Below are 12,752 nucleotides of genomic sequence, written 5' to 3'. Positions count from 1 at the left end.
GTTCAAGGATTACCTCTGATATTAATTGGTCACATACTTCCCATGAGATCAGGTTATGTCTTGCTCTGGGGTCCAAAAAAGCTTAGGGGGGGCACTCATCATATGTAACCCTATCACATGAGTTCAATAGAAGGCTTTTTTTATTTCTAAAATTTACAGAAATAAATATACATAAGGGACTATTTAAAATAGTTTTGGAAAAAATTTATAGATTTGTATAGAAAAGGGGTACATTTTATTAATGAATAATTTACAGATAAGGGATTTTAAAAATAGGCCTTGCACGCACGTGATATAGAGGGTTTATACATAGTGACCCCCCCGAGCAAAAAAGCTTCGAGTGGACTATTTTCCTACAAACCTAAAAATTAACTGGAAACCTAGCAATATGGTTAGATCTTTGAGGGGGTCTAGCCCTTATAGTGCTTCCTTACAGATTGTTATGGTTTTTGTGTTCCCTTGTTCCCAGTATTGATTATGCTTTTCATTTCTCATTTAGTAGAAACTAGCCTTAATTGCTTCATTTAGCTTGGTGAGCCTTGGCCTCCTCTATTGCTTGCCTCTTCATGTGGGCAACCGCTTTTTTAAGCTCTTTCTCTTGATGGATGGCTTGTAAGGTCTAGAGGGTCAAGGGGACATTTAAGTTTGTCCTCATTTAATGAAGCGATCCATCTCGACTCCATCGAGGATTGCAATGCAGCATGACCCTTGTGGTGTGGTGATCTCCACAACTTGGTATGGACCCATTCTGCAATATTTAAGCTTTCTCTTAGTATTCCTTACACTGTATAAGCACAAGGTCACCTTCACTAAGGTCCTTATTTTTAGTTCGCAGTCAAACCATCACTTTGGGTGAGGTTTTTCAACTTTTATGCCATATGCCACCATAAACCTTGTTTTATTGAGCTGCCCAAGGTCAATCGACCTCTAAGAAGGATAGCTTCTTCAAATATTTGCCTTGTACTTCCACCTTCAGGCTTGGCACTATGACTCCATGGGCATCACTTCATCTATGCCAAATGCAAGGCTATGCAACTTTGTATGCTATGTGGTACATCCATAATGGAGCAGTGAGTTTGTGTTCCTATAATGCAGTAGTGAGTTTGTGTTCCCAATCATTTTGGCCAGCCTCTACCATGCAGGTCATCGTAAAGCATAGAGTTTTATTAGAGCTTTTGGCTTGGCTATTTGATCTTAGATAGTATGGAGTAGATTTTCTATGGACTATTAGGAACTCACTCATTAAGATGTGAATCGATTCATTGATGAAATGAGTCCCTCGATCGCTTACAATTTCCAGTGGGAGGCTGAAGTGTGATATGACATTCTCATAAAGTAATTTGGCCTTTGCTCGAACATCAGCCTTCTTGGTCTCCTTAGCCTTTGCCCACTTGGTGAAATAGTTGATTGCCGCAATAATGTATCAAGTTTGTGTCCCTTTCAATGCTCGATTGATAGGTCCTATGAAATCAATGCCCCATCTTTCAAAGGGTTAGTCTATAAGGACTCCTGTAAGGGGCATATAGTCTTTTTTTAAAGGTATGGAAGTTCTTTGGCAAGGATCACAATGCTTGGCAAATTTGGCTGCATCTGCAAAGAGAGTGGGCCATCATAATTTGGTTTGTAACACCTTACAAGCTATAAGGTTTCTTGTGAAGTGTCCTCCTGTAATGCCTCAGTGGGCTTCTTTCAAAACCTGAACAAAATTTTCCTTATAGAGGTAGTGGCACATTATTCCATCCTTAACCATTTGATATAATTGGCTAGCTACTATTAATTGATAAGGTGTTGCGCCCTTGATAATGTTTTGGTCCCTATCTTTGCTAAGAGCCCTATCCTATGGAAAACCGTTGGCCAAAAAATGACCAACCTGCTAAGACCATTCTGATATTAACTTTACAAAGAATAGTGTGGCATATGGGAGATCATCATCAATGCCAGTTGTTGTAGGCCCTTCATTGGGAATACAAGACATGTGGTCTACCATAAACTGTGTGCATCCCTTGTGGAATGCCATGGTGAAATAAAATTCCAGTGGGACAAGCATCCACTGCATGATGCGTCTGGTCATGCACGGTTTGTTAGATAGAGATGCACATGATGGTCAACAAAAATACAAACTTGCCTGCCAATAGGTAGTAGTGGGATTTCTTAACAGTGTAGACCATTGTGAGGCCTTCCCTCTCTTTAGTTGTATAAGTCATGTCCATCATTTAGTTGGTCACTTGCAAAGTATATGGGATAATCCAAGTTGCACCAACACACACCCTATTGCAAACTTTGAAACATCAATATGCACATTGAAGATTAGATTCTAGTCTGGTGCTTGCAAGATAGGGACAAAAGCCAGGATGAGTGTAAGAGTTTCATGGAAATCCTATAGAGGCAACACCTCTCAAGACTAACCTATGGTATTTGAGGTGGTTGTCCCATGCAAAATGTATGCATACTTTTTCCAATAACAGCTCTAGGAAATCCCTTAAATATTCCTTGAAGGCTATGATTATTAACCTTTGGAATGTGATGGGAGAATTAGTGAGCCCAAAGAGCATCACTTTAGAAGCACAGACTCCCCATTCCATGGCAAATGTTATGATGATCCACAGGTGCTATGGATACCTAGTTGTACCTAGAAAATCCATCTAGGAAGGTATAATCTTCCTTTCTTGTGACCCTCTCTAACAGATGCTCTCTAAAGGGCAGTGGATAGTGGTCTTTATACATATAAGCATTGAACTTTTTTAAGATTGACACATATTATAATTTTGCCGTTCTTTTTTAGCTCAATGACTATGGTGATACCCAGTCCATATGTTCGATCTCGTAGATGAATCCCATGTTGATGAGTTTTTATATTGCTTCCCTCACAATCATCGTGTACTTGGGATTCATCAGATAGAACCTTTGCCTAACTGACCTGATATCATCCATCATTTGGATGTATGTTGAAAGACCTCGAGAGGCATACCATCATCCTCAAATGCAAGGTCTACTTAACCTTCACTGGACCATCATAACCATATTGGTTTCCCTCTTTGGCAATTCTCTTGGCTTGCTTGAGAAGTATTTTATGGTCTTGGACCATGTAGGATTTAAAGTGCTTGGAGACTTGGCGTAGATAAGCTTCTTGCTCTTTGTTATCCTCCAAGCTTTCGATTTGGGCTGCTTCTCCTTAGGAGAATTCTTTTTGTTTTTAGCTCTGGGGACCTTGTCCTCGAGTGGGGGCTTAGCTTTTGATGAAGCCTTACCCTTGGGTGGAGGGGCTTCCGCTACCTTCAAAGACCCTAAAGGGGCCTTTATCCTTTCCAACTTGGCTCCCCAGCTTGATGAGAATGCATGGTGTGCCATGACAACACTGACATACCTCATCTAGTGGAGGTTGGTCTTAACCTTCCTTACCCCTTTCCTTGTTTAGGTGCCCTTAATATATTAAACATATTCAATGGGACTATAGCACCTGGCACCTTAGAGTCATAAGCACCATTTGTATCCTTGACTTTATGACCGAGTCTATGGTCGCAAGGATGTGCATCCAATTATGGGAGAATTCAAGTTGTGGCAGTGGAGCATACCAATGGTCATCCCGATCCTCTCTTGCATCCTTCTTGTTATAGGCTTGGAACACACTTACGGAGGCAGTCCCCTAATTAGTGTCAAACTTCGCTGCAAATAGGTTACCAAGCATAGGTGATCAGGAATACAGCATTGGTGTCATCACTTTCAAATTACTGACCTAGCTTATTGATTGGTATCTTGAGAAGGTTCAGCTCTTCCTCGTCGGGGGCTTCTACTACTCAGTGGGCACCTCCTTCGGGGTGACCATTTGTCCACTCATGCAATCACAGAGATCTCTCCAAAGGATGGGGTTTCCTTTTAGCAGTGTAGCAGTAGGCATTTTAACCTCTATGGACAAGAATGTGGCTAAGCCGACCACATCTCAAGGTTGGTTAATTGGCTCTCACCCTATTGATCATGGCTCTTCAAAGCCATGAACGGGCATATGGTCTTGTTCTACTACCTAATGCTATGTGGGGTCCTCCTTGAACATTTTGTGCCTTAGGAGTGAATGTCCCACTGAGGAGCCACTTGATCCTTCCTCCTCCACCTTTTCCAAGATGGGAGAGGGCCTAGGTGCTCTATTGAGGGCTTGATAATTTGGATGGACCATATCGTGCCCTTACTGTTCTTGAGCCACTTCTCAAATCTCCCTTGACAATCCCAGTAGCTGTTGTGCCTTATCGAGGTATTGTTTTTCGATAGTGGGGTCGGGGTATTCACCCTGACCCTTAGGGGTTGGGTTTCCCTTATTACTTGGCACCCCCCTTGTATTGTCCCTACCCTTAGGTAGTGGGTTGGTTCAAGGTGTGGCCTAGAGATGTGTCCTCATTGGACCCTCTTTGAATAATTACTCTATCTGATCCTCTTCCTACTTTTACCACACCCGTACGGTTTGTATCTTGGGTTGGGTTGTAACTATTTTATTGCTCTTGTCATGCTTATAGAATTACTTGCTTAGAGCTCTAGCATGGGCCCTAGTTACAATGTTTATAGACATTGAAGAAACTTGGCCCCTCTTGGCACTCAACAAATTATAGGATCTGTGGCCTTTCTAGGGGTCCTACGTATTGGACAATACTTGTGAATATGGTCTACCCTACAGAGCCAGAGCACAATGGAGCAACAATATTAGTGGTGGTTGTTGCAAGTAGCGGTTGATCATCCTTCTGAGTGTGTTCCATTAGGAAGGGAGGTCCTTGGCATTTAAAACAAGCCACCAGTTGATTTGTTGGCATCTTATAGGGACACTCACTAACTCAGTGGTGGGGACCTTAACATTTATAGCATTGTATAGATGGTCTACATGTTAAGGCATTCATATCCTAGGCTTTTTGAATGGAAGGAGCCATTTGATACATGGAGATATACTATTTCTCCTACATGATGTAATGACTTACATAGCTAGACTGGTATAGGGGACTCTCGTATCACGACGAGTCACTTGTTGATAGGGCATGTTCTAGTTTCTCCCACTCACTAGGTGGCTCCTAAATTATTACTTGGTTCATAAGAGTAATCCGACGTGGTAGGGGATGAGGAACCAAGATTAGTGGAGTCAATGGGAGGTTTTGAGCCCTATATTTCCCTTGATTGGCTAGAGGGGCTCCTTGAATGATCAATTGTTATCCTTGATTGGATGGATTTGGTAGTGCGAGCAAGGTCAGGGATGGCCTTTGTTGTTGATACAATGGCTGGGGGTAACCTTTGAGTAGCAACACTGCTTGACTTCATATAGTTGGTTGATAGGGATCCATTTGGGACCACTGGGTGATTGTCTAAGTGTATCCCAATTGATTTTCTCTTTAGGGTTTAGTACCCTATATCACTGGCCAACTTTTCCATCAAGGCTTAATTCGAATGCATTGACCTAATCCAAGTCACCTATGTCCCCGAAGGTCTCACAAATTTGCTTGAACCTTTCCATGTGGGACATTGGATCTCCTTCACCTAGGAATTTAGTGATGAGTTTGGAGACGATTGACTAGTTTACTTTTTGAAGAGTTGGTATCCCTCCAATGAAGGACGATGGCACATCCCCCTTCCTAGTGTTTGCACTAAGATCCTCATAGCTTTGTTTATGAGCACCATTGGTGGCACATGAGGATTTACTTGCAAGGAAAGTGTAGTGCCATAATTAAGCAACAGTGGAGATGGAATACAGAAACTTGTTGGTCGTGAAAATGTGGAATTGGTAGGTCCTAGCCCACTAGGCCCTCGAAATGGCCTAGGCATAAGCGCAATCATGTTGGGTATCGGTCTATAGGGTAGGTGCAGCCATAGGGTAGGGAGTGTCTTTTGTGCCACCTACCCATGTTGGGTATAGAGGGTTGAGGAGGCATTGTTCATGGTAGTGTGTTACCCCCAAAGTCCATTTTTTCATTGCTTTGCACCACAGGATTTGACGGTTGGTAACTAGGTATCCTTGGCTCAAAGGTTCCACTAAAGGATGGCTCTCCCACATAGCTAGTTAACTAGTAGAGGGATCAATTGATGTGACCAAGGTGGCTAGCTAAGGGTCCACTCGCCTTGACCCACCTACATGCAATTAAGGTCTGGGAGAATCGTAGGATCTCCGGAGGGCAATGCTTCTAACAACATTATATCCAGCCAAGCACGTGCCTCCTTAGCATCAACCCAATTCAGGAACTCAACTCTAAGCTCATACTCTGTGCACGGTCCATCACAAGCTGGAATCTCTAGCTTAGAGTGATGGGTAAACCTATCGATAGCCTAGATGACAAAGCATAGCATCGTTATAGGTGTTAACTTTACTAGTAGGTAGAAATCAAGAGCTATCTTTATGATTACCAAATTAATTTACGGCATCAGTCATGGACTTATGCCACTACCATTGGCATGCCTATATGGGAAGAAGGGGTAGCTTGATAGATAAGGTAGCCTTGGTTGAGATACAAAGTAAGGAAATTCAAGGAATTGCTAAAGGATGGTAGACATAGAGTTGCCATGTAGTTGAAGGAGATATGGACTTAGTAACATGTTAGAAGTTGCATGCCCAAAGCCTAGAGCCACAATGCAAGAGCGGCATGCTAGAAGTCACACTACATGAGCGACATAGTTTAGACATTGGAGTAGTGTACTAGAGATCCCACCATGAGAAAGCTGTGCTAGAAATCCCATACTAAGATATATATTCTAGAAATCCAAGGTGAACTTGAGCAAGAGCACATAAGTCCCATTGGATCCCTTTGTAAGGGCATGGAAGATTATTACCATCATCTCTTCATGCTTTGTAGCATGGGTGCTATTGTATACTTTAACAAGCTTTGTTAATCAAGGTATGGTTTGGTGCAATCCATCTTATTGAATTCAAAATTTATTTCCATTTGTGCATCCTTTTGAACTATGTATTTGTAGCATTAGTTGAGTATAGGTCTTTGGAGAGAAGTTCTCAAGGTCAAAAATCTACTAGTGAACAGCCAACGATGAGTTTTTTCCTACATAGTTGAGGAAACAATTGGATAAATTTTGAACATGGCGAGCATGCTGTGTCTTCCAAAAATGCACCAGTTGCCCCTCCACCATTTTCACCACCACCACTACCATCTTCTTTGCAATTCTCTAGCTACATTACCCCCCCCCCCCCCCCCCTTATCTTCTCTACTACTTCTACTTCTCCCACTACCATTTTCTCCACCACTACTATGACCAGCACCACCCTCTCCACCATTCTCCCTTCTCCATCATTCTATTTGTCCACTATCTTCTTTACTACTCCTACCACCACCATCTCCACCACCACCCTCTCCACCTCACTTCCATTCTTTCTTCCTTTTCTTCCCACTTCTTCCTCCTCCCTTTCCCTCTCTTGTTCCTCCCTTTTCTAACTCTCATGGATCCTCCACTTTCCCCTTGCATTCTCCTCCTCTCTACACTCCCTTATCAATGATGATCGAACTCTGCACTTGCCCTCTTGCGAAACCTCCCCCTCCATCCCGTCACAATCCCTCCCTTTCCTCTTTCACTCCCTCATGCCACTACTACTGTTTTAGAATTCGACCCAAAGTCCATATCTGGGCCATCTAGAATGCTATCAAAACCTTGACTTACATATAAAAATTCATGTTTTTTAAAAAAGTATGAGGCATTGACAACAATAAATTTGAATGACATTATGTATCCTAGTTAAAGCCTAGTTTTGACCATGAATTTACACTTTATCACAACTTGGTCCATTGTTGTCCCAATTGAGATCTTTACAAAAATCTTTAGCACAATGAATGCAATAATTTCGATAACATTTTGCACTTTTTCAATCAAGTTGTAAAACATTGTTGAGGAAAGCACTTGATGTTTAAATTACACCAAAAGCTAAACCATCTTAGCATGATATTCTTACAATTGTATTGGTCAAAACAAGTTGGATTTAGCACTTCCCAAACTACTTGACACAAAAATTTAATAGTTTCTAAAGTCAAACCAATACTATTTCAAAGGTCAAACCTAGTATTGCAATATCCTAACCTAGTATTGCAATATCCTAACTAAGGGGAGTCTTAAGCATCAATTATTCCTCCAAAAGAACCTCGAGAGATCACCTTCAAGCAATCCAATGTTCATAGAAACTTGTTGTAAAAAATATGTTCTCACTTTTGGAAAGTTTGTAAAATTTTAGGTAATTTAGTCATATTTTAGCTAAAAGATTATGTAATTGTCAAGAAAAACCTTAGAAAAATTGAAACCCCAAGTTTAAAATACTAACCTTTGTGGAAGCATCAACGGTTTTAATTACTATTCAAAATCACTCTCTCGCGTATCATCATCGTTTGCTGATCCTCCATCATAATCATCATCATCACTAGACTGCTCATCACTAGATTGCCGAGTTGTGTTCTCCTCAGCCTTTGCAGCCTGATGCGCCTGGAGTCAAGCATCAGACGTTACGTAGGTGAAGATCATTCGTAACAAACAGATTCTCTACATGCTTTGAAATCAATGCCTTTCAAAATTCATACGTTTGTGTGCTGGTCAGAGTCGCCTGCAGGCTTGAGATCATCACTCTTCATGAGGGTAAAGAGAGAGTTGGGCCTCTCGCGCGTGTCCTCAAAGAAATGGACGATTTGAGTTTTGATCTTGCCACGGTCCTTCTTCGAGCGCATCATTGTATCCCAAGTCGAGTGAGATTGCTGAGCAATTTTTTTCAGTTTCTGCTCATACTCGGACTGGGCAAACTCCTCGCAGAAACTTATGTAATTGTCCACAGACTTATCTGCATCCCACTTATCTTTAGCTACCTGAATCCGCCTGACATACAAAATGGTTCCCAATATCAACAAGGAGTAAGCCATCAACAGCACTTGGGTGCCCCTGGTATCCGCCACGCCAAATACAGCCAGCGTTGCAAAAACCGTAGCCGTTGCCAATCCCCCTGTAAGACCAGTTGCCCCAACGGTGACCACTAACCCTGCAGCCATCAACAAATTCTTCAGCAAGCTTCGGACGACGCTATGTTTGCCTTCCTTCGTCAAGACGATTTTCAACAGAGCCTTCTCGAAATCTGGTGGCACCCGCCAGATCTTGCACAAACTTTTGAGAACACGTACAAATAAACAGATGAGTTTCTTTGGCCCGCAACTGGTATTGCCCCTACAATGCAAGTGAAGACGGCCGCCCTCTTGTAACGCACAATGAGTTTCGCAGATGCACCCAACTTTCCATCCATGTCGACGGCCTGCGATGCGACCCACGTGTACCTCAGCTCTTTACCCATGTGCTCCTTGGTTCTCTTTGCCAGAAGCTTCAATGCCTTCAAATCCATCTGACCGATTAGCTTGTTATCATCATCCAAGTGCACTCTGTTACCCATTCTGACCATTTTCTTTTTCACATCTTCGTTATTTTTCACGTCGCTCAACAGCTTGTCGAGGTTCTGTTCTGTTACATTCTGGTCAACGGCATCTTTCCAATCGTTGTGAGTCATTATGAGCAGTACAGGGATACCATATTCGCTAATGATCTTCATTACGTCCCCGTCGTCCAGAAACCTTGAGTCTGATGCGCTGATGACATACCAAACTAGGTGGACTCTTTCCGAGAAGTGGGGGCTCTTCTGATGCTTGTCCAGGAAATTTTTTATGGTATCAACACGCTCTTGTCCCTTGGTGTCCATGCCATTGCTGTCGTGAATGACGATGGGAAGCTCTGGGTCTGGATTGTGCCATTCTTGGTCGATATCTTGCCTCCCTGCCGTTCCTCTCGAGATACTTCTTGGGCCAGCATCGCCCATGACCAGCCGGATGAGGGTCGTCTTTCCTGATCCAGACCTTCCGAAAACGGCTATTCGCGCAGTTTGAAAGGTTTTCTTCAGGCCTTCCTTTACCTCCTTCACTTCCAACATACGCGCATAAGTGTCTTCGATCCGTTTAAGTGAACTCAACGGACCTCTATCGGCGTCATCGCGTTTCTTTCCGCTTGAGAACTTACGAGCGATCCAGCTCTTCTCGGAGCTTGACTGGGCCATCGTCTAGAGACTGAAGGGCTGATGCAAGGACTTCTTTTCGCAGGCTAATAGCGCGGGGGCGCACGATTAAGCTTTTACAGCTCCATCGAGAGTCAAAGGTCAACATCAAATTTGATGGCATTGCAAAGCCTACGTGGTCACTTGGTCACCTTCTCGTTAAAAGTCAAGATAATCTTTGCCAATTGTAAAGGCTCGGGAGTTATAGTATTCCAGGAGATTTAGACAGGTTGCAGAAGGTCGATGGCAGTAAACTAGGTAAGAGAATTCAATCTAAAAAATTACTTTGCATGCAATTTGGCTGTCAACACTCGCACCCTCGCCAATCCTAATCTCCAAGAGTGCATCCATCCCATCACCTGGGGTTGAGTGCTCTATCTAATTCGCTCCTTTCACGAATCACTCCACTTTCTAGCACGATAAAGGTCCTCCTAGTTTTTTTCCTTTCCCATCCCTTAGTGCTTTGCCTCTTTTGTCTATTCTTTGTCATCCACCTTTCTAGCCATTGATTATTCATGGAGAGAAAATGAACGGGTTAAGCTATACCTCCTCACGAAGATTGGTTGATGCACAACTTTAGTCTTCTGACTATTGTCGATGATTGTTGTATAGTCAATGCAAGCACAAAGTATGTCACGCTTGATGTTAATTATACTTGATCCAATCACAACGCAATGTGACCCAGAGAGCAATCCGGCAATCCCAAGGAATCATCAACTTCTTCAAAGCTTGTGTTCAATCTTCCTCGCTCATCCATAGTTGTTGTAATAGGAGTTTGCAGAGAACATGACTTGCATCTCGCAGGCAAAAGTTTCGCATTAGCTTTGTATGATCTCTTCTAATAATGCAGGCTTTATCATCACTGAGCATTGCTTTCATGTATCTTCTCCTGAAACGAATCACAATCTCTCTTGCTTATACCAGAGGCATACCATGTTTTGAAAACCTTGGCAGAACAAGGACAGAACAAGCGGTCTTCCAATTTGTAAAGCAATATGTTGCCTGGCAGTGCCCTCACCATGCATACCTCAATAGTAGTGATTTATTTCCTTTCAATGCCAATATGCAAGGCCAGTTCCAAAACATAAAAAATGTAGACTGTGTTGCTGTTCGGCCGTGCAGTGTGGTGGAATCATCCCTGGCTATCTTGGCTCAGATTATGCTAAAAAAGAATGAGAAAATGCACCTCAAGATGGTACAACGATGAACCTTTGACAGGTTCAAAAACTAAGCAAATATGAAAGTTTAAAGCTAGACCCTATGGAAGCAAGAGGTTAAATTAGGTTGGCTCTTTTCAAGTCTTTTGGAGTTCTCTAAAGCAATATGTTGATTGAGAATGGAGATGAACATGTCAGCAATATGTTTGTTATGCTGACACTGATATTCAACGTCTCTTCCAAAATTGCAAAAGCTTTGAAGCTACGTGGACGGTGGGACCATCGACCAAGTTTAATTTCAAGGCATGCCAATGTTTTACGTAGAAAAATATAACAAAGGTCCAAAAAATGAAAAGCTAAAAAGAAACCACTTCATGTGTGGGTCAGCTTACAGAAGAATTGGAAAAGATTCTGTAGAAGAATCGTGTGACCCATTCACTCTCTATAATGGCAGGCTTGAGGGGGGCCTTGGTTGGCATGAGTAGCAGAAGCAGACATAGAAGGCAGAAGGAGCCTTTTGTGGAAGGGACAGTGTTGGCAGTACCAAAGGAGCCTCTTTCATCAAAAGAGGATGGGACAAAAGAAATCCCAACACCAAGAAGAAGCGAGGAGGGCTTGAAAAAAGAGAGGATCCTAGGAAGAGTTCGATCCCGGACCATGCCCTCACCAGGGAGACCTTCAAGCTGAGATTTCCATTTGTTGAAGTCTACAATGATATGTGCTACATGACGGAAGAAGTATATAAGTGTGGCGATAGCATGCTAATGGAGTATGATGCCATCACGGATTTCATCAAATTCTTGGGGCCTTGTCTTGTGGAGCTTTTTGAATCTTGAAGGACAAAAGGGATGGAGTTGGCTACAACATGGATCAGGCTTCCTTCACGAAATTAGTAAGCTAGCAAGTGCATTGGTGGATTTGAGCAGGAAGGAAGAAGAAAGAAAAGCAAGAATACAAAAAGAGGAGAAACTTGAGGAAAGTGGGATGCAACTCAAGGTTGTAGCCGAAGAAGAAGAAGAAGAAGAAGAAAAGAGTAGGAGAAGAACCTAGAAGAAGCGAAAACTTGTATTTTTTTATAAGGGCTTATACCAAAGCTTTTATTAAACACCATAAGCTTCTCCCTAATGATCCTACAGCACTACGAACCACCATGGTCTTAGATCCCAAAGGGCTAAACATAGGAAGGGTACCTTTCCCTTCCTTAGCTCGTTTCCTTCAAATTGTTTTCTATTGTTTTTAGGTTATCCAGATATGGAGGTGTGTGTGTTTTGGACTAAGGTAACAACACTATTTACATGTATAGGTTCGGAGGAATGGGCCAGGAGGTATTTTTCAAGTTGGTGTCAAAGGTGTTGATGAGGGGTTCATCACCATCCAAAATGGACAAAGAATCCCCATCTACCTCATGACATGGGTGAAGGACCATTGGAGTTATGGTGTGTTAATCATGGATGACATATTGACACAGTCAATGCTAGTATATTGGGTTCATGTTGTGATCAACAACTAGTAGCTCATTACATCTTACATTGTATAGCAATATTTTGTATACCACATAGTGT

The 12,752-nt window shown here is 42.4% G+C and overlaps 1 long non-coding RNA gene and 1 pseudogene across 2 annotated transcripts; both read right to left on the bottom strand.

The window, feature by feature from the left end:
• Positions 1–8,034: 8,034 nt before the first annotated feature.
• Positions 8,035–8,609, bottom strand: LOC147893758 (uncharacterized). 2 transcript variants are annotated; one of them, XR_015542257.1, is made up of 3 exons: positions 8,532–8,609; positions 8,279–8,436; positions 8,035–8,114 (listed from the first exon to the last, which is right to left on the bottom strand). It is a non-coding gene; the product is annotated as an uncharacterized LOC147893758 (long non-coding RNA). The 2 variants fall into 2 exon arrangements; XR_015542258.1 differs by having other exon boundaries at positions 8,279–8,427; positions 8,532–8,605.
• Positions 8,598–10,088, bottom strand: LOC147893757 (uncharacterized; annotated as a pseudogene).
• Positions 10,089–12,752: the final 2,664 nt, after the last annotated feature.

Source organism: Dipteris shenzhenensis, chromosome 15 (assembly GCF_047967505.1).
Source record: "Dipteris shenzhenensis isolate YYH24624 ecotype China chromosome 15, Dip_SZ_1.0, whole genome shotgun sequence".
Classification (NCBI taxonomy): domain Eukaryota; kingdom Viridiplantae; phylum Streptophyta; class Polypodiopsida; order Gleicheniales; family Dipteridaceae; genus Dipteris; species Dipteris shenzhenensis.
The sequence above is the reverse complement of the archived record's forward strand: the minus strand, read 5'-3'. Positions and strand labels throughout refer to the sequence as shown.